The 22,579-nt window shown below is 50.1% G+C and overlaps 1 protein-coding gene across 6 annotated transcripts in view; it reads left to right on the top strand.

Moving 5' to 3' along the window:
• The window catches only part of tox2 (TOX high mobility group box family member 2), a 273,425-nt gene that overhangs the window by 186,784 nt on the left and 64,062 nt on the right, over positions 1-22,579 (top strand). The window lies entirely within an intron of this gene.

Below are 22,579 nucleotides of genomic sequence, written 5' to 3'. Positions count from 1 at the left end.
AAGGATCAGACGGTCACCCTGCTGAATATGGGGAGCACTGAGTGATTGCACAATCTCGAAAAATAAAATCACCGGGGGCATGGTGTCCACTGGGTGTTTCTGGGCGTTGGGTGCTGGGGGGGAATGTTTGGGTGTTGGGGGGCATCGGCTGGTTCTGGGGTGGGGTGTCTGCTGCCAGGGTCACACAGTGACCTCAATTTTGAAAAGCCCTGAGCACTTTACGGAGATGAACTTTCTCAAAATGATTTATTTGTAAAATCTTCAAGAGTTTGGAGGCTGGCACCATTTGGGATTAGGAAATGTGATGTGGGGAATAAGTCACTCAGTCAAACTAATCCGAAGTTATTTTTCTTCCTCATATTCTAATTCTCATGTAATATTATCTGGACTCAACCAGTCTTATGATTAGTGTGGGTTTGACAACAAAGATTCTCCAATATGCTTTACTTTTCCAAGTCCTCAGCAGCATTAAGTTGATGAAGGATTTAGGTGTTTGAATCCAGTCTGACACAAAACAAAGCAACAGGAAGCACGGAGAGAATGTCACAAAGAATAATTGTGAGGAAAATGTCCAGATATTGTTACTGACTATAGCCGAACCCTTAGCAATGACTCATTGTGGTGAAGTCCACTTAGTGTCACTTCCAATTGGCTAATCAAAAATCCAGCAGCAAACAGGAAGCGACAATATCCGTGCGTGAGTGCAATATGGCTGACTCCAGCTCTGTGGTCCTGAGGGAAACAGTCAGGCCACATTATACAAGCGAGACAAAACTCTGCGTTATGTTACAGCTGTATTGTAAACATTCACATCGCAGTGTAGATCTTTCTTAAACCCAAAGCAGGAATCTCTCTTGCTGTGAGTGTTTGCAGAGTCAGCTCATTGAACTGGAAAAGGATCCAGACTGAGGTTTCTGGGACTTGGTGGAGATGTAAAACCTCTGCAGTTTGTAGCTGCCATGAAGAATTTTGTCGATCTCACAGAGTTCAGGTTTTGGAAAGAAAGATTGCCTGAGGATAATTCACTGAATAATGATGAATACACGTTACCTTTCTGCACTTATTAACAGTTTAATAAGCAGGGTAATTCTGTTTCCTGCTGGAATGTATTTGAAAGTGAAGTGTATCTGCAGTAGTCTGTCTCCTGCGCTCTGACTGGACTCCAGACCTTACAAGGTCCGTAGAGATTGCAAACACCATTTGACCCATCCTAATTCATGCATTTTGAGAGCTCGCATTACGCCCTGCGATGTAACATCCACTTGCTCTTTATATGAATCCAGGGCTTTTGTCTACATCTAACCTCACACTTTAAAGAGGAATTTCCTGAAAGGGTGAAGTGGTGAAGTGCACCTACATTTCATTTCTACATTTTCAAGGGTTTCAGTGAAGATTTCAGAGAATTAGTGGAACAAATCGAGGAAAATCAGGTGTACTGCCAATGCTGACACAAGTCACACGCTAAAAGTTCCCCTCAATCGTTTAGGTCAAAAATCAGCAATCTGCTTTGTGTCGGTGCAGGTTTGCAGGAAATTCAGGGCTTTTGCATTACATTTCCTGGCATTTGCCCTAACTGACTATTTACTGGTCTGGATCTGTGTTCCCTAGTTCCCAACGTTCAAAATAATAACCTGCATTACAACAATCGGTTTCATGGTCATCATTACTGAGACTAGTTTCAATTCCAGGTTTTAAGTCTGGTGGGATTTGCTCCTGTGTCCCCTGAATATTAGCCTGGGCCTCTGGATTACCAGTGAGTGACATTACCACAGCACCACCATCTCTCCCAAATTACTGCTCTGCGCTGATTGGCTCAATTCCAAGTCAAGCCTATGAAACTTCTCAGCGTCTTTTAACTTTATCTTTCACTGTTTCAACATGCCCAACGCTTGCTGCGTATCTTTATTCCTGAGTGCAAGTCTTTACTCTTGCCTGTATTAAGAATCCTGGGGGTATACATACACAAATCATTGAAGGTGGATGTCAATAAACTGATTAAAAGTTGTAATGTATCCTAGCCTTTCTACGTAGCGAATGCAAGGAAGTTATGAAGGACTTTTACAAAACACAAAATTGACACCAAAATTTAGGAAGGATGTGTAGAGGGCGAAGGAAATATTGACAAGAATGGATCCAAGGAAAAAGAATGTCAGTTCTGTGGCTAGATTGGAGTTTCTGGGACAGTTCTCCTGAAAGAAGAGGTCAGGAGGCGATTTGATCGAGATGTTCACAATCAAGGGGGGTCTGGACAGACTCAACAGAGAGAAATGGTCCCCATTGTGGAGGATCGAGAACCAGAGGTCAAAGATTTAAAGTAATGTTGAATCTGTCCAATTCAGATACTTCAACCAGCTCTTTAATCAAAGTTTACCCAGGCGTCTTTATTTACGAGAACAAAGTACGGACACAGATTTAATGCAACACACTTTATTAAATATAGTTAACCCGTAAATTGCCCACTATACATGTAAGAAACACCCAGGATTCGACTATACCACCTGTAAAGGCAGTTTGGTAAGTTGTAGATCCGATCCACGAGTCCCTCTGATTCCTCTTTGCAAAGGTGATTCTCGCTGGCTGTTTCTTCCTTGCTTGCTTGCTTGCTGGTCTGGTCTACTCTCGGTCGTGCACACACCCCCCCCCCCCCCCCCCCCCCCCGAGTTTCCACTTCGAGTCTTCGCCTCCTAGATGTCTGAAATGCCTTATTTTTATCCCCCAGTCGCCACCCACCTCCTTTTCCACCTGCCCCTGGCCTTCGGCCAATGGAGTCTCAGGAGGCGGGGTCTCAGTGCCCAATGGTCTGGTTGATGACCTGTTGACAGGGCACCTGAGCCCGTCCTGGGAGGAGCGATGAAGGGTTGTCAGGAACTGTGGACAATATGCCAATGCATCTCAAGTAGGAGCAATAATCACTTGATGGGTTATCAGGAGCTGGCTTGATGGGTTATCAGGAACTGGTTTGATGGGTTATAAGGGGCTGCTCCAGACATGTCCCGGCAGCCTGTCTGAGTCCTGTATATTCGGATATTTGGATTTCTGTGCTGGAGCGGACTGTGGTTTTAATTTAAAGTGCCCAATTCTTTAATTTAGGTTCTACAATTTAATTGGCCTTAAAACTAGGCCCTGATTATATTGCCACAGTAATTTGTAAAAGATCCAAAGGCAACATGTGGAAAAACATATTTCATAGAATCATAGAATTTACAGTGCAGAAGGAGGCCATTCGGCCCATCGAGTCTGAACAGGCTCTTGGAAAGAGCACCCTACCCAAGCTCAGACCTCCACCCTATCTCCATAACCCCATAACCCAGTAACTCCACCCAACACTAAGGGCAATTTTGGACACTAAGGGGCAATTTATCGCGGCCAATCCACCTAACCTGCACATCTTTGGACTGTGGGAGGAAACCGGAGCACCCGGAGGAAACCCACGCACACACGGGGAGGATGTGCAGACTCCGCACAGACAGTGACCCAAGCCGGGAATCGAACCTGGGACCCTGGAGCTGTGAAGCAATTGTGCTAACCACTGTGCTACCGTGCTGCCCTTGCTGCAAGTGGTTAGGAGGCAGATTCAATCATGATTGCAGAAGAGAATTGGATAAGAACTTGCAGAGAAAAAACTGCACGGCAGAGCAACACGGGTTGAATCGTTCTTGCAGCGAGCTAACATGGACATGACGGGTTGAATGGCCTCCTTTAGTGATGTAACCATCCTATAATTATATGAGATTTGGGATAAATGGGTCATTTTCAGGTTGGCAAACTAAGTGCTGTGGATTTGTACATGTGTTTCACTGAGGCATCTGCCCAGACAAAAAAGCAGCTACCTCCACTCATTTTTGATATTCGTTAGCCAGAAATGGGAAACACAACCTGTGCAAATTAGACCTGATCTAATAGGACCTGATACAATCTCTCTTTCAGAGAGATGGGATTCCTTCTTTGGAGAGGAAGATACCCCTTTGGATATGGCCGTGGACCACCTTTGAGGGAGGTTAGGTGCTCTTTGGGGAAGTAAGGTACTCTGTGGGATTGTTAAAAGTGGACTTGAATGCACGTAAAAAGTGCATAAACCCATTGGAACTATCAAGGGAGCTGTCAAAACCTTCAAAAGTATCAAGAGGAATTATTAAAATTGCCAAACATGTAAAATACAACTGTCAAGGAGAACTGTCAAAAGTAACTGTCAAGCTGTCAAGGCATTTAAAATTCCTGTCCTTTAAATCTTTGAAAACACTGCGTGGAATGTTAAAAAGTCATTGCTTGCTATAGGCCTGAGGGCTATCATTGCTAGACTTGTGTTTCATGACTGATTTCACAACCTTCCATTATTAGAATTGAATGCCTTCCCTATCACCGTTTGATTGACAGGTCTAATCAGTTATGGACCCTGTGAAATGGGACTATGAATTCCAATGCTTGTTTTTATAAGGGATTAAGCATTTGAATGAAATGTTTGTTCTTATAGGGATTATGGAGGTGAAAGAATGTAAACGTAGCAAATGGATTTTGACCAATGAATTTTGTTTTAAGAAATAGATTCTGCAGTAGACAATTAGCCCATGCTGGATACTGGGTGAGTTGGCATGGTAGGCATAAGGTCAAAAGGTGTGTAGATATTAAGTTAGCATAGGGACTATCAAGAGCCTTGGGGTGGCGAGAGGGGCACAGGTTGGAATGAGGAGTGCATGTGGAGAGAGGGGTTGAGGTCTGTTTTTTTATTTTAATGTATTGAAAAAACCCTTTGAACAAGTGCTGTTGCACCGTCTGCCCCGCCTCCGTCTGCTTCCAGCAGCCTCCACGCACCTTCCGCGGGCGCCCCACAACAACAATCGGCGTGCGCGGGACTGGAAGATTTGGGGAGTGCCTGAAGGTCTGTTGACTTTCAGCATAAATGGCAGGATTGGAAAATCCTATCCTGTGTGGGACAATGTGAGGTTATCCATTTTGGTAAAAGGACTGAAAATGTATTTTATTTCGATGGAGAGAAACTACAATATGCTGCGGTACAGAGGGATCTGGGTGTTCTCGTACATCAAACACACATCGTTCGTATATATGTACAGCAAGTAATTGGGAAGAAAGATATAATGTTGGCTTTTATTGTAAGGTGGCAGAGTGTAAAACAGGCAGGTCCACCAACAGCTGTGCTGCCATTGCTGAGACTCCACCGAGAGCACTTGGTACAGGTTTGGAGCGCGACTTAGTGGCCACATCCCGGCGGAATCGGATTGGCCGCAGCCGATAGATCCCTGGAGAGGCCTCTTCCAGGATTCGCAACGGTCGTTACACCTCGCGAGACGTCGCGATCTGGATCTCGCCACAACGGGTGGGACCCAGACTGGCTCGCAGGATCTACCAGCCTCACCGAGGAGACCCCAGCCGGGCGCCGTTTAGCACTTGTTCCGACAAATGGGGACCAAGCGGAATGGCACTTGGTGGGGGGGGGGGGGGGTCTCCTGGGTGATCTTCTGGACAGGATGGTGCCCTGTCACTGCCGATGCCACCCAGGCACTTTGGCACTGTCAGCCTGGAACCCTGGCAGTGTCACCCATGCACCAGCCTGACACTGCCAGGCTGCCTGGGTGGCACTGCTAGGATGACAGGGGCACTGCCAAGGTGCCAGCCTGGCAGTGCCAAGGTGCCCAGATGGCCATTTTACCCATGCCAGGGATGTGGCCCAGGGTTGCCTGCACAGGTCAGTTGGGGAGGTCTGGGTGGGCCGCGTCAGGGGGTTGAGAGATCATTAATCTTCAATAATCTTTATTATTGTCACAAGTCGGTTTACATTAACACTGCAATGAAGTTACTGTGAAAAGCCCCTAGTCGCCACGTTCCAGCACCTGTTCGGGTACACGGAGGGAGGATTCGGGACTTGTGGGAGGAAACCGGAGCACCCGGAGGAAACCCACGCAGACACGGGGAGAACGTGCAGACTCCGCACAGACAGTGACCCAAGCCGGGAATCAAATCTGGGACCCTGGCGCTGTGAAGCAACAGTGCTAACCACTGTGCTACCGTGCCCGGGGCACCATCAGTGCAGGAAATGAGACTAATTGTGTCCTTCGGTGGGGCATTCCCCCTTGAGGCCTGAAAAAAATAGAGTGCCGTTAATAGCAGGGCCATTCCCGGCACTGCAAGTGCCAGGTACGGCCCCTCCTAATCCCGCCCAGAACGGACTCTGGGTTTTTTTTGGTCTCCTTATTGGTGGAGGGAATCAGTTGCACTGGAGGCCGGTTAACTAGGACAAAATTGGGCTGAAAGAGTTTGTCTTTTGGGGAAAGATTGAAGAGGTTAGTCCCGTCCTCATTGAGAGGTGATCTTTTTGAAGCATATAAGATTCTGAGTGGCCTTCTACAGGGTAGATATTGAGAGGACATTTCCCCTCACAGGGGTATCTCAAACCAGGGATGGGGGATCTCAAACCAGGGGCACAGTTACAGAATATCAGGTGTCCCATTTGAGACAGAGATGAGGAAGAGCTACCTCGCTCAGAGGGTTGTGAATCTTTGGGTGATTGAGCATATGCAATGCTAATATTGATGGATTTTTGAACTATAGGAAGAGTTGAGGGTGATGTGGAATAGGCGGGAAAGTGGAGTTAAGGCTTCGATAAGACCATCCATGATCATATTGAATGGTGCAGCAGGCGCGAGGTGCCGAGTGGCATACTCCTGCTCCTAGTTCGTACGTTATGATTCTAAATTCCATCTGCCATTCTTCTGCTAATTTACCTACTTTGACCTGCACCTATTTTCTTCAATTCCACTCCTCCCTCCTCGTTTCAGTTGAGTTTGAAAATGTCAGAAGCTTTCTCCCACACAGGCTTCCTTATCCCTGACATTAGGAAGTCTCGAATGTACAAACGGCAAAAGATTATTTCCTGCAGGAAGAGAACAAAGGAGGTAATGCAGGACGCATGGTAGCATCTGGAAGCATTGCACCAGGCAACGTGAATGTCTTCAGCTACCTGGAGAGTTTTGACCTTCAAACAAAAAGGTTAAATCTAAATTGAAGAGTTTAGAATTTATGATTCCTATTTACTTAAATGGCAACCGAGCACATCAAACCTGCCCGGGAAAATATAAATAATCTGGGAACAAAAATGAAAAACAATATCAGGCATCTACAAAATGGCACAATCTAAATGACATGGACGCTGCAGTGATACAAAGCAATTCCCAATCTGTGTGGGTTGAATTGAAAAAACTCTATTAAAAAACACTTGAATGACTGCGCAGAGAATTCATTGCTGGTGATCTATGTGGCTGGGCCAATATTAAGAGTCAGATTGTTGCCGACAAAATGACTTCTTTGTATTCATCTGACTTCCTGGAAAAACCCAGGGAATTGTTCGAAATCTTAAACATGCCTTGATGTATGCAAAACGAACTTCCAATTTGAATACATATTTTGAGGAGTGTTCACTATTAGAATGGACAATGCAGTGGAGAATTAATCCCTGTAAATGGAATTAAATGTTTCATTTGATTACGCTTTCTCACAAATTAGGTTCTGGTTGCAGGAATTTGAAGTGGGGCGGGCTGAACATTTAAACCAGCAATAGGATTCCCCCAATGTTTGTTCCATTTTAGATTTTTTTTTTGTTGTTTCCAGATGCACCTCCCCCACTCGTTCTGCTTTTTCAATTGTGTCCACATGCCACATCTCGAGCCCGAATCACTATGGCAACAGCTGATTCTGCTCCACAATTCAGCCACTTCTCGAAGGCAACAGCAGCCTTTCCACTGATTGGATATTGTGAGGCAGACTCGTGTCAACAGAATGTCAGTGCAAAGTGCAAAACTCACTTATTTACTGCCTCGGTGTGAGGAACTACTTCCAGTAATGTTTTTGTGAAGTGATAAAAGAAGCAACAAATTTAAAAAAAACCACGAATAAACCGTCAGATTTGAAATGGGGATGAGCAGGGACTTGGCTGAAGTGGGATAAACGTCAAGAGCTGGAGTGGGTGATTGTGGGAGCTTGGACACTCTAGAATTAGCCCTCTGCTTGTCCAGGAATATCTCATTGTCCTTCCAGCCAGGATAGAGAGCGAGTACCTGTGGACATGAGACCCAGGATAGGGAAGTGGACTCTTGGATAACCCACTGACACTCTGAGCAGCCAATTGGCGGGAATAACGTGGTGATTGACACAGAGACAGAGGGGTAACATTGCAGGGGAAAGAATGCCCAGCTCCATGATATTGGTCAGGGTTCGCTGAGTCGTCTACACACTTACATTTGCTACCATTGTGCGCACTCTATTTGGACTCAGCCCACCTCAAGAACCCAAATAATAAAACAAATTTCATCTTTATTTTCTTATCACAAAGTTCTGATATATTTCTTGTTGTTACAATAGCGAGCCTCCATGTATTTCTCATCTTGAGTTCAGGACATGTTGCCAAGGACTCCTCTGAGGGGATGGTTAGCATTCCGTCCTCAAACTCCTTCCCTTTCTTCGCTTATTTTTGTTTTCTTCCTGTTGTTGTTGTCCATTCGAAAGACAAATAATTAACAAACCAACTACTCGAAGATACACAAATGGTGTCAAATTTGAAAAGTATAGCTTCAGCACCTGCCTGGTACAAACTAGACAGGAAACATGCCCCCAGTGTGATAAGAGTTTATTTCACAAGAGCAGACAGTTAGAGTATAATTTTTAAAAAACAGTTTGATAAAAATCAGGAGAATGAAAGTCTGTCAGAGGGACATTCATAGATAGAATAGTCAATGGAACTGATAATCAAAGGCCAGGCTGGATAACTTGTTTTGTAAGGTGACACAATACCAACTTGCTCACAGCAAGGTGCCAACATCTCCAAATGTGAATAATGGCCGGGATTCTCCCCTACCCGGCGGGGCGGGGGTTCCCGGCGGGATGGAGTGGCAGGAACCACTCCGGCGTCGGGCCGCACCTTTAGGGGCCACGCCCTCACCTTGAGGGGCTAGGCCCGCGCCGGAGTGGTTGGCGCGCCGCCGGCCGGCGGGAAAGGCCTTTGACGCCACGCCAACCGGGGCCGAAGGGACTCCACCGGCCGGCGGAAGTCCGCGCATGCGCGGGAGCGTCAGCGGCTGCTGACGTCATCCCCGCGCATGCGCCGGGGGGGGGGTCACTTCCGCGTCGGCCATGGCGGAGGCTATGGCCGAGGCGGAAGGAAAAGAGTGCCCCCATGGCACAGGCCCACCCGCCTGTGATTCTGGTGATTCTGGTGAAGGGGCACGGATTTGGCTGGAAGACAAGTTTGGTGGACTCCTTACTGTTATTTAAACTGTGCCATGTGATCTTTTACATAAAAGTAAACAGACCCGTAGAGAGCACCGCAAACAGTGCAGCCACCATCGGTGCAGCACTTCCACCAGTGCAGTACCGCCAACAGTGCAGCACCATCGGTGCAGCACTTCCACCAGTGCAGTACCGCCAACAGTGCAGCACCATCGGTGCAGCACTTCCACCAGTGCAGTACCGCCAACAGTGCAGCACCATCGGTTGCAGCACTTCCACCAGTGCAGTACCGCCAACAGTGCAGCACCATCGGTGCAGCACTTCCACCAGTGCAGTACCGCCAACAGTGCAGCACCGTAAACAGAGCAGCACCATCAACGGTGCAGCATGTCAAAAGTGCAGCACCGCAAACAGTGCAGCACTTCCAACAATGCAGCACTGTAAACAATGCAGCATCTCCACAGTGCAGCACAGTAAATGATGCAGCACCCCCAGCAGTGCAGCACTTCCAACAATGCAGCACTGCAAACATTGCAGCATCTCCAACAGTGCAGCATCTCCACAGTGCTGCACAGCAAATGATGCAGCACCCCCAGCAGTGCAGCACCCCCAACAGTGCAGCACTTTCAACAATTCAGAACTGCAAACGATGCAGCACCCCCAACAGTGTAGCACAGAAAACAGAGCAGCACTTATACCAATGCAGCACCCCAAACAGAGCAGCACCCCCAACAGTGTAGCACAGAAAACAGAGCAGCACTTATACCAATGCAGCACCCCAAACAGAGCAGCACCCCCAACAGTGCAGCACAGAAAACAGAGCAGCACTTATACCAATGCAGCACCCCAAACAGAGCAGCACCCCCAACAGTGCAGCACAGAAAACAGAGCAGCGCTTATACCAATGCAGCACCCCAAACAGAGCAGCACCCCCAACAGTGTAGCACAGAAAACAGAGCAGCACTTATACCAATGCAGCACCCCAAACAGAGCAGCACCCCCAACAGTGCAGCACATCCAAAGGTGCAGCATCTAGAAAAACACAGCATTGCCAACAATGCAGAACCTTCAATAGTGTAGCATCTCCAACAATACATCTTCGTAAGCAATGGAAAACAGAGGGATATTGCAATTGAGGACAGATCAAAAATGTATTTCAAATAGAGAACAAAGAGGTATCACAGTAGAGGGAAAGGCAAAGAAATTTTGCATTCAGATTAAAGAAATATTCAGCAGAGAAGACAGAACAATGTGATATTCCAGTAAAGGTCAGAACATTTAGTTGTTTTGGTCACCTGTACTTGGGTTCCATACTGCGACCCTTCTCTTGGGCCCTGACAATTACAGGGTGCTGAACCCTGCAGTCACAATCCCTCCACTTCACTGGCTGGAAATTCACCGGCTGTGCTTTTCAGATTTCCCTGTTGGCACCACTGTGAAACTGCATCTCTGGAATATCAGTTCAATCCTATTGTGCAGTCTTAGGTCATCAATAAAACAGCCAGTTCAATTCTAATTTTCGAAGCTAACAGCATACGTTCCAGCCCAGTGGATCTGCCTTCCGTGTTGTGATGTGACAATACCTCAGCCGCGTGCTGATTGAGGAGTGTGTATTTGTGCGGGATTTGGGTCCACAGGAATTGAATTGCTCTCATTTTGCCAGGCCACAGTGGTGAACAGGACATTTCAAACATGACTCTACCGAAGGACTAGTCTCAAACCTAAAGCCTGACCTTGCAGGAGTGAAATTATAAAACACTTTTTCACCGAACGAATGGTCGCTTGGCACTCTCTTCCACAAATGCCAATGTCATGGAAGCCGTCCATGTCCAAATGCAGCAAGACCTGGATTGGGTTGAGAAGTGACGAGTAACATTTGTGCCACACAAGTGCCAGGCAATGACTATCTCCAACAAGAGGGAATCTAACCATCGCCCTGAACTTCAATGGTATTACCATCACTGAATGCCCCATAATCAACATCCTGGTGGTCACCATTGACCAGAAACTGGACTAGCCATATTAATACTGTGGCTACAAGAGCAGGTCAGATGCTAGGGATCCTGTGGTAATTAACTCGCCTCCTGACTCCCCAAAGCCTGTCCACCATCTACAAGGCAGAAGCCAGGAGTGTGATGGAACACTCTCCACTTGCCTGGATGAGAGCAGCTCCAACAACACTCCAGAAGCTCGACACCTTCCAGGACAAAGCAGCCCAGCTTCATTAGCACGCCATCCACAAACATTCACTCCCTCCACCGACGCACAGTGGCAGCCGTGTGTACCATCTAGAAGATGCACTGCAGCAATTCAGCAAGGCTCCTTAGACAGCATCTTCCAAACCCACGACCACTGCCATCGAGAAGGACAAGGGCGGCAGACATGGGAACCCCACCTTTTGGAAGTTCCCCTCCAAGTAACTCACCATCCTGACTTAAAAATCTATCACCGTACCTTCACTGTCACTGGGTCAAAATCCTGGAATTCCCTCCCTAACAGCACAGTGGGTGTACCTACACCACAAATACTGCAGAAGTCAGCTCACAACCACATTCTCAAGGGCAATTGAGGATGGGCAATGAATTCTGGCCCAGCTGGCAATGCCCACATCCCACTAATGAATAAAAAATAATTGATATTAAATGAATTATTAATTATAGTTGATGCCAGGGGCAGCACGGTGGCGCAGTGGGTTAGCACTGCTGCCTCACAGCACCGAGGACCCAGGTTCGATCACGGCTCTGGGTCACTGTCCGTGTGGAGTTTGCACATTCTCCCCGTGTCTGCGTGGGTCTCACCCCCACAACCCAAAGATGTGCAGGGTAGGTGGATTGGCCATGCTAAATCGCCCCTTAATTGGAAAAAATGAATTGGGTACTCTAAATTTTATTTTATGTTTTTAAATTATAGTTTATGCCCAGACGCTGCAAATGCTCCTTTAAATAATTCTTAATAAATTGGGGGGGAAATGACGATTTAGTCTTTATATGAAAGCAGCTGTCAAACTGCCAATGAACGTGTAGGGTGCGATTTTATGGCCAATGTGTGCCCAAAAAGCAGCTCGGCATGACGCAGCGTGTCCGATAGAAGCCGGGAGACCCCGCTCCCGCTCCCGGGATCTACCCGGTTCGCAACCCCTCACAGGATCTAACACGATTTTGCAAGATGCTGCGATGTAAATCCCACGCTTTATGGGGGGATTACGAAGGCAGCTGACCACCACCTACTGAAGGGCAATTGGAGGTGGGCAATAAATGCTGGTCTTCCAGCGATGCCCACCTCCCAGAAATGATTAATAAAAAAATGCAGGCAGTGTTAGAGCTGGGGATACATTTGCAGAATGACAAGCTTAAAATCTTCCACAAACCGACACATTCAGTCAGCGTAATAGAACGGAACAGAGTATTTCCTTTGCAGTTATGTGTAAACCTTGATGGATTTCAGTTCGATAACCTGATTCAGTTGTTTTTATAACAGCCGAAAATTAGTTTATCACAAAAAAGAATCATGTTGAAGAAGTTGGGTTACCTGGGGCGAAATTCTCCCGAAACGGCGCGATGTCTGCCGACTGGCGCCCAAAACGGTGCCAATCAGACGGGCATCGCGCCGCCCCAAAGGTGCGGAATGCTCCGCATCTTTGGGGGCCGAGCCCCAACATTGAGGGGCTAGGTCGGCGCCAGAGGAATTTCCGCCCCGACAGCTGGCGGAAACGGCCTTTGTTGCCCCGCCAGCTGGCGTGGAAATGACATCCCCGGGCGGCGCATGCGCGGGAGCGTCAGCGGCCGCTGACGGCATTCCCGCGCATGCGCAGTGGAGGGAGTCTCTTCCGCCTCCGCCATGGTGGAGACCGTGGTGAAGGCGGAAGGAAAAGAGTGCCCCCACGGCACAGGCCCGCCCGCGGATCGGTGGGCCCCGATCGCGGGCCAGGCCACCGTGGGGGCACCCCCCGGGGCCAGATCGCCCCGCGCCCCCCCCCAGGACCCCGGAGCCTGCCCGCGCCGCCTTGTCCCGCCGTTCAAAAGGTGGTTTAATTCACGCCGGCGGGACAGGCAATTTATCGGCGGGACTTCGGCCCATCCGGGCCGGAGAATCCAGCGGGGGGGCCCGCCAACCGGCGCGGCCCGATTCCCGCCCCCGCCGAATCTCCGGTGCCGGAGACTTCGGCAACCGGCGGGGGCGGAATCACGCCAGCCCCCGGCGATTCTCCGACCCGGCGGGGGGTCGGAGAATGACGCCTCAGATTTTAAATTAGTTAAAATGACTTCAATAAAAACTGCATCGAACCATTAAAGAATTTCATACCATGCACTAATTAGTTTGTGAGGAACATCTTTTTAAATAAGCTGTTCAAGTTGCCACGATCAGTGGAAACTGACGGCCTCATCATTTCGATCTGGGGGAGATATGGCCAGGCCAACAATTGGGCAAAAATCATTTGTAAACCGATGGAGTCTTGATTTGCATTTAAAATTCCACGATCTGCTGTGCAAGGTTCAGCTGATTTCACTGAGAATGTGCTGCTAGGTCTAGCAGAAACGCTAACCCTGGGGCGTCATTCTCCGACCCCCCAGCGGGTCGGAGAATCGCCGGGGGCTGCCGTGAATCCCGCCCCCGCCGGTTGCCAAAGTCTCCGGTACCGGAGATTGGGCGGGGGCGGGAATCGGGCCGCGCCGGTTAGCGGGCCCCCCCGCTCGATTCTCCGGCCCGGATGGGCCGAAGTCCCGCCGATAGATTGCCTGTCCCGCCGGCGTAAATTAATGTAGGTATTTACCGGCGGGACAAGGCGGCGTGGGCGGGCTCCGGGGTCCTGGGGGGGGCGCGGGGCGATCTGGCCCCGGGGGGTGCCCCCACGGTGGCCTGGCCCGCGATCGGGGCCCACCGATCCGCGGGCGGGTCTGTGCCGTGGGGGCACTCTTTCCCTTCCGCCTCCGCTACGGCCTCCACCATGGCGGAGGCGGAAGAGACTCTCCCCACTGCGCGTGCGCGGGGATGCCGTCAGCGGCCGCTGATGTTCCCGCGCATGCGCCGCCCGGGGATGTCATTTCCGCGCCAGCTGGCGGGGCGGAAATCCCTCTGGCGCCGGCCTAGTCCCTCAATGTTGGGGCTCGGCCCCCAAAGATGCGGAGCATTCTGCACCTTTGGGGCGGCGCGATGCCCATCTGATTGGCGCCATTTTGGGCGCCAGTCGGCGGACATCGCGCCGTTTGGGGAGAATTTCGCCCCCCCGTTCCTGAACTCTGTAAACTGCCGGGTGATATCTTGTAGGATCTCAGCAGATAAATGTCCAGTTTGAAGCGGACTGTTAACTCCTATTCCTTAATTGACAATACATTTAATTAGTTAGTGGTCAGGTAACTGCATCTTTTGGTGGTGTCCGTTCCCGTCTGAAGTGACTTCCTGTATCAGGTGAGAAATACCAAAAAGCTGCCATTGTCGTTTCATTTGCAAGCAGACAGGGATCATATAAAAAAGAAAATAGAAGCAGGAGGCGGCCATTCGGCCCTTCGAGCCCGCTCCGCCATTCATTCTGATCATGGCTGATCATCCAACTCAATAGCCTAATCCCTCCTTCCCCCCATATCCTTTGATCGCCTTCGCCCTGAGTGCTGTATCTAACTGCTTCTTGAAAACATACAATGTTTTGGCCTCAACTACTTCCTGTGGTGACGAATTCCACAGGCTGACCGCTCTCTGGGTGAAGACATTTCTCCTCATTTCTGTCCTAAATGGTCTACCCCGTCCCCTCAGACTGTGACCCCTGGTTCTGGACACCCCCACCACCGGGAACATCCTTCCTGCATCGACCTTGTCCAGTCCTGTTAGAATTTTATAGGCTTCTATGAGATTCCCCCCACAATTCGTCCGAACTCTAGTGAATACAATCCTAACCGATTCAATCTCTCCTCACACATCAATCCTGTCACCCCAGGAATCAGTCTGGTAAACCTTTGCTGCACTCCCTCTAGAACAAGAACATCCTTCCTCAGAGAAGGAGACCAAAACTGCCCACACTACTCCAGGTGTGGCCTCACCAAGACCCTGTATAATTGCAGCAAGATATCCCTGCTCCTGCACTATGAAGGCCATGAAGGCTATGAAGGCCAACATACCATTAGCCTTTTTTACCGCCTGCTGTACCTGCATGCATACCTTCAGTGACTGGTGCACGAGGACACCCAGGTCCCGATGCACACTCCCCTCTCCTAATTTATGGTCATTCAGATAATAGTCTGCCTTCTTTAATTTTACAGACCAATCTCTTATGCGGGACTTTGTCAAAAGCATTTTGAAAGTCCAAATATACCACATCCACTGGCTCCTCCTCATCAACTCTACTCGTTACATCCTCAAAGAATTCCAGTGGTTCTTTTAGCATGATTTCCCTTCATAAATCCATGCTGACTCTGTCCGATCCTGCCACTATTTTTTAAATGCTCTGCTACAAAATCTTTGATCGGGGAACTCTGAATGGTTGCAGTCAGGGTTTTGTTACATACATGAGTCCCGGTTACTGGGTGCTAATTTCAGTGGTCAGACAAAACTGTATCGTGCGACACTGCGTCTCTCACACACAAGGAGTTGGGCTTGCTCTTTTCTCCTTCAGCCAAGACATTGGGATGTCCCCTTTAATCAGTCTCCCTGTTCCTGGGCCAAGGGGAGGGAATCAGTCGGTTTCCCTGCTCCAGATCATTGATGACTCACAGTAAAAGGTCGGGTGGTGTATATATAGGACTCAGTCATAGCACTCTTGAACCCTCACTCTTAGCTTCTCAATTGAGAAAGTTAAGTGAGGTGAATTTATTTTTGTTGATGTGTGTTGCAACTCTTGAACAATGAATCACCCTCCTTGCTACATCAGCACCAGTGCTCAGTTCCACAATAAGTTCCACTCTGAGAAAACACTCACTCTTTGCCCGTAAACATACCTTCAGCGCTGCCTCAAAATGAGGCTCACCTGTGACATTCCTGTTTCCCACATTGGCCACCTCCCCGTGTGGGTTTCTTGGCAGTTTGACTGCTCCATTCATATAAAAGCCAAATTGCCATTTTTCACCAACTTATGAAGAATTATTTTAGAAACGTATGCAACATCTGAACATAACCCAGAAGAAATAAAAAGTGTTCATTCACCACAGGTTTCCCCTCAATCAGTTAAGCACAAAGAAAAATTAATCTCAAGTACCTTTCCTAAAGTATCATTCAGACCGTGAATCACAGCATTTGCCCACATGGTTGACAGGATGATAATGCACCATTCTAGCCAGGCTTGAGAAGGACCCTGTTTTCGATTCTGAATTATAATCTGGAATCTCCAGATTGAACAAGAATTATTGTGGGGTTTCTGAGGAAACGTAAGGCTGAAAAGTGGTCTCAGACCGTGAACCTTGGAGCCTGGAAGTGGTTTTAATTCTAGTAAGCCACATTTATCTCGTTTGTACCACATTTTTCTCAGCAAGTTATTCCCACTGTGACTGACTATGAAAACTAGCAGCACTGCACCCACAAGGGAAGTTAAAAGAATATTCTCTTTGTATTGCATGAACAAAGCTGATCTGTAATTATATTAGGAACATAGGAAGAGGAGGAGGTTATCTAGATGATGGCTGATCTATGTCCTAACTCCAGTGGTTAGCACTGTTGCTTCACAGCTCCAGGGCCCCAGGTTCGATTCCCCGCTGGGTCACTGTCTGTGTGGAGTCTGCACGTCCTCCCCGTGTGTACGTGGGTTTCCTCCGGGTGCTCCGGTTTCCTCCCACAAGTCCCGAAAGACGTGCTGTTTGGTGAATTGGACATTCTGAATTCTCCCTCTGTGCACCCGAACAGGTGCCGGAATGTGGCGACTAGAGGATTTTCACAGTAACTTCATTGCAGTGTTAATATAAGCTTACTTGTGACAATAATAAAGATTATTATTATTATACCTACCGTTGCCCTATATCCATTAATATTGTTGGCTTTCAATCTCAGATTTAAAATTAATTAATTCAGTATCAATTGCCATTTGTGGAAGAGAGTTCAAACTAGGAACATGTGCGTGTAGAAATGTCTTCTAATTTCACTCCTGAAAGATCTGGCTCTAATGTTTAGATTATAATCCCTAAACCGTTGTGAGGTACCCTCAATAATGATGCTTAGAGATTAAACTGTAAAGAAGGCTTTATTAGACTAATAACTATACTACAGCTAGAGACGAGTTCTGACTGTTACACAGACCATGAGGCAGCCCTTTATGTATGGCTCCCAGATGGGCGGAGCCAGAGGCGGAGTCCCCAGGCTTCCAAGCCCGGTCTTAAAGGGGACATCACCTTACATGATGATAAGGCAGTAACCGTTCATCACATTCACCCCCTGTTTAAAAAGGAGTCCGGCGGGGGTGAAGTGCCATCATAGGTCCATCCGTCTCGGTGGCCGGATCGTCCTCCTCAATTCGGGCGGTGGTGCGGCGGGCACGGACGTCCCGGTTGAGGGCACATCCGGGAGCACAGCGGTCGGAGCTTCGGTCCGGGTCGGGGCAGAGGAACTAGGCAGGGCCGGGGGTAGCGGAGCCGGCGCCGGCACCGGTGGGGTGTGTAAAGGGGGGGCCGGTAGGGCACGGTGGGAGGTCACCAATGGGTGGTAGGGCCGGAAGGGGGTGTGTTGTAGGGGGCGACGGGTCCTGCAGGGGCGCGGCGCGGGAAGGGGCGTCTGTGGTGGAGGATCCAGCGGGTGCCAGATCCCGGAGGGAAACCGTATCTTGCCTGCTGTCGGAGTACTCCACGTAGGCGTAACTGGGGTTGGCGTGGAGCAGTCGGACCTTTTCAACTAGGGGGTCCGTTTTATGGCTCCTCGCGTGCCTCCGGAGAAGAACAGGTCCCGGAGCCATCAGCCAAGGTGGAAGCGAGACCCCGGAGGTAGACTTCCTGGGGAAGAGAAACAATCGGTCGTGAGGGGTCTCATTTGTGGCCGTGCAGAGGAGTGACCTAATGAAGTGTAGGGCATCGGGTAGGACCTCCTGCCAGCGGGTGGTTGGGAGATTTCTCGACCGCAGGGCCAGAAGGACAGCCTTCCACACGGTCACGTTCTCCCTCTCCACCTGCCCGTTTCCCCGTGGGTTATAACTGGTCGTTCTGCTCGAGGCGATGCCTTTGCTGAGCAGGTACTGACGCAGTTCATCGCTCATGAACGATGTACCCCGGTCGCTGTGGATATAAGCAGGGAAACCGAACAGGGTGAAGATGCTGTGCAGTGCCTTAATCACCGTGGCTGAGGTCATGTCGGTGCAGGGAATGGCGAATGGGAAACGGGAGAACTCATCGATCACGGTGAGGAAATAGGCATAACGGTTGGTGGACGGGAGGGGCCCCTTGAAGTCCACGCTCAGTCGCTCAAAGGGACCCGAGGCCTTCACGAGCCGAACCTTATCTGGCCGATAGAAGTGCGGTTTGCACTCCGCACAGACCTGGCAGGCCCTGACCATGGCCTTGACCTCCTTGGTTGAGTAATGTAGGTTGCGGGACTTGATGAAATGGACGGGCCGGGTAACCCCCGGGTGGCAGAGGTCATTGTGGATGGCTTGCAGGCGGTCCTCCTGCGTGTTGGCGCATGTGCCGCGGGACAGGGCATCTGGGGGCTCGTTGAGCTCCCCTGGACGATACTTGATATCATACGAGTAGGTGGAGAGTTCGATCCTCCACCTCAAAATTTTATCGTTTTTTATTTTGCCCCGTTGCGTGTTATCGAACATATAGGCGACCGACCGTTGGTCGGTGACGAGGGTAAACCTCCTACCGGCGAGGTAGTGTCTCCAGCACCGCACAGCCTCCACAATGGCTTGTGCCTCCTTTTCGACTGCAGAGTGTCGAATCTCGGAGGCGGTGAGGGTTCGGGAGAAGAACGCTACTGGTCTGCCTGCCTGATTGAGGGTAGCAGCCAGGGCGATGTCTAATGCATCGCTCTCTACCTGGAAAGGGATGGTTTCGTCCACCGCATGCATGGCGGCCTTGATGATGTCAGCCTTGATGCGGTTGAAGGCCAATTGAGCCTCAGCCGAGAGGGGAAAAGTGGTGGTCTTTAGGAGTGGGCGGGCTTTGTCCGCATACTTGGGGACCCACTGGGCGTAATAGGAGAAAAGCCCCAAGCACCGTTTGAGGGCTTTGAGGCTGCGGGGGAGAGGGAGTTCCTTAAGGGGGCGCATGCGGTCGGGGTCGGGACCTAGGACCCCGTCTTCCACGACATAGCCGAGGATGGCCAGCCGGGTGGTGTGGAAAATGCATTTGCCCTCAATATAGGTCAGGTTAAGGGCTCGGGCGGTCTGGAGGAACTTTTTGAGGTAGCGTCATGGTCCTGCTGGTCATGGCCGCAGAAGGTGACATTGTCCAAGTACGGGTATGTAGCCCGCAAACCGTACTGGTCCACCATTTGGTCCATCGCCCTTTGAAAGACGGAGACCCCATTTGTGACACCAAAGGGGACCCTGAGGAAGTGGAAGAGCCGGCCGGCTGCTTCGAAGGCAGTATAGGGGCGGTCTTTTGGTCGGATGGGGAGCTGCTGGTAGGCAGATTTGAGGTCGACCGTGGAAAAGACTCGGTATTGGGCGATCCGATTTACCATTTCCGCGATGCGAGGAAGGGGGTACGCATCAAGCTGCGTGAATCGGTTTATGGTCTGGCTATAATCCACGACCATCCGTTTCTTCTCCCCGGACCGGACTACCACCACTTGCGCTCTCCAAGGGCTGTTGCTAGCCTCGATGACCCCCTCTCCCAGTAAACGCTGGACCTCTGACTTGATAAAAGCCATATCTTGGGCACTGTAGCGCCGGCTCCTGGTGGCGACGGGCTTACAGTCGGGAGTGAGGTTAGCGAATAGCGAGGGGGGTGCGACTTTCAGTGTCGCAAGGCAGCACACCGTGAGGGGGGGCAAGGGTCCGCCGAACTTCAGTGTCAGGCTTCGGTGGCTGCACTGGAAATCCAGTACGTGCAGCAGGGGGGCACAGAGGTGGGGAAGGATATAAAATTTGAAACGGGTGTATTTGGCGCCCTGGATCGAGAGATCCACAATACAGTACCCCGTGATTTGTACCGCGTGGGACCCAGATGTGAGGGCTATGGTTTGGGATGTGGGATGGGTGCGTAGGGAGCAGCGCCTTACCGTTTCAGGGTGGATAAAGCTCTCCGTGCTCCCGGAGTCGAAGAGGCATGCAGTGTCGTGCCCGTTGACCTGGACCTGCATCATGGAGTTCTGCAGGTGTTTTGGCCGAGTTTGATCGAGGGTGATCGCACCCAGTCGCGGGTAGTCGGAGTCGTCAGCCGAGTCGGACTCGTAAAATGGCCGCTGCCGTCGGTCGCACGTGTCGGGTCGAGAAGATGGCCGCCGACCAGATGGCCGCTCCCATGATTCGCACGAGGCTGATGACGCGTCAGAAGAGGGCGCGTCGGGTCGGTGCGCAGCAGCATTGCGAGGCCTGCGGGCCTGAGAGCCTGATTTTCGGGCCGGCTGTTCTTTGTTTTTCTGGCCCCTGGGTCTGGCCAGGCAGACCCTCGCAAAGTGCCCTTTCTTCCCGCAGTCGCTGCAGATCGCGGAGCGGGCTGGGCAGCGTGGGCGTGGGTGCTGGCCCTGCCCACAGAAGTAGCATGGTGTGCCCCCATGGTGAGCGGGTCGCCGCGTGGCGCAGGCCTGTAATACGGTTGAGTCGGAGGAAGTCCGGGGGGTGCTGGCAGAGTCCGCGGGGTACGTACCCAAGTTATGTCGGGCCACCTCCAGCGAGGAGGCGAGCGTTAGCGTCTCCTGGAGGTCTTTTGCCCCGTTTTCGAGCAGCCGCTGCCGGATGTAGGTCGCGCAGATGCCGGACACGAAAGCGTCCCTGATGTGCAGGTTCATATGGACTTCCCGTCACATCCTGATGGTCACAGTCCCTGGCCAGCACGGTGAGTTTCTCAACAAACTCGTCGAGTGATTCCCCCGAGCGCTGCCAGCAGGTAGAGAGCAGATGCCGGGCGTTCACCTCATTGACGGGTTTGACAAACCGCTTGCGGAGCAACTCAATCGCTTCCTCATAAGTCATCGCCTTTTCGAGCGTGGCGGAGATTCTGTGACTCACCCGGGCGTGGAGTAGACGCAGCTTGCGTGGCCCCAGGATGGGAGTCTCTGCGGAGTCCAGGTAGGCCTCGAAGCACCGCAGCCAGTATTTTAAAAATTCCTTTGCCTCCGGCGTTCGTGCTTCCAGATTGAGCTTCTCTGGTTTTAGGCCTGCGTCCATCCTGAATCTAGTTTAGCCTAATAAATTGAGGTACCCTCAATAATGATGCTTAGAGATTAAACTGTAAAGAAGGCTTTATTAGACTAATAACTATACTACAGCTAGAGACGAGAGCTGACTGTTACACAGACCATGAGGCAGGCCTTTATGTATGGCTCCCAGATGGGCGGAGCCAGAGGCGGAGTCCCCAGGGTTCCAAGCCCGGTCTTAAAGGGGACATCACCTTACATGATGATAAGGCAGGAACCGTTCATCACACTTTGACTCCCTAATTTGCAAAACTATTTTCCCCAATCTGCACTATTTGTTCCCCTTAATATCTTAAAAACTTCAGTTAAATCACCCTTTAACCATCTGAATTCCAGGCAAATCAGCCCGAGTGTGTGTAACTCTCTCCACTATTAACTTTGGAGGGCGAGTATTGTCCTGGTAAATCTACACTTCACTCCTCCAAGGCCAGTTTATCCTTTCTAAGGTGTGGGGCCCAGAATTGTTCTCAGTAACTCCAGATGTGGTCTAGCCAGGATAAAAGCAAATTACTGCGGATGCTGGAATCTGAAACCAAAGAGAAAATACTGGAAAATCTCAGCAGGTCGGGCAGCATCTGTGAGGCGAGAAAAGAGCGAACGTTTCGAGACCAGGTCTAACCTGGGCTTTGTATCGTTGAAGCATGACCTTTACCTTCTTGTATTCTTTTATCTTTTTGCATGCACCCACTGTGGCTTTTTTTCGCTATAAATTCCTATCATGTTTCTAAATGCCAATGGCAAAAATGGATATTGGGATAGTGTGGGGGGAAAGCTGTCGAAGTGGCTGATCGGCCATGATCATATCGAATGGCGAGTAGGCTCGATGGGCTGTATGGCCTCCTCCTGCTCCTATGTCTGGATATACAATGGGAATTGTCGGTCACCCTGAGATGACGTCCTTTCCCAGTTAAGATGCTGCGGTGTCACCACTGGCCAGCGGACATGATGACAGTATGACATGTTTACACAGGCTGTTTATATTATAAACGTTGGCAGAGGCAGTTATAATGCAAATACATCAACAAAAAAGGACAGAGAACCTGACTTTAAAAATGGTGTCTGATTTAAAATGTGTACC

This window comes from Scyliorhinus torazame, chromosome 8, assembly GCF_047496885.1.
Source record: "Scyliorhinus torazame isolate Kashiwa2021f chromosome 8, sScyTor2.1, whole genome shotgun sequence".
Taxonomy (NCBI): Eukaryota; Metazoa; Chordata; class Chondrichthyes; order Carcharhiniformes; family Scyliorhinidae; genus Scyliorhinus; species Scyliorhinus torazame.
Note: the sequence above shows the minus strand (reverse complement) of the source record. Positions and strands in the feature narration are given on the sequence as shown.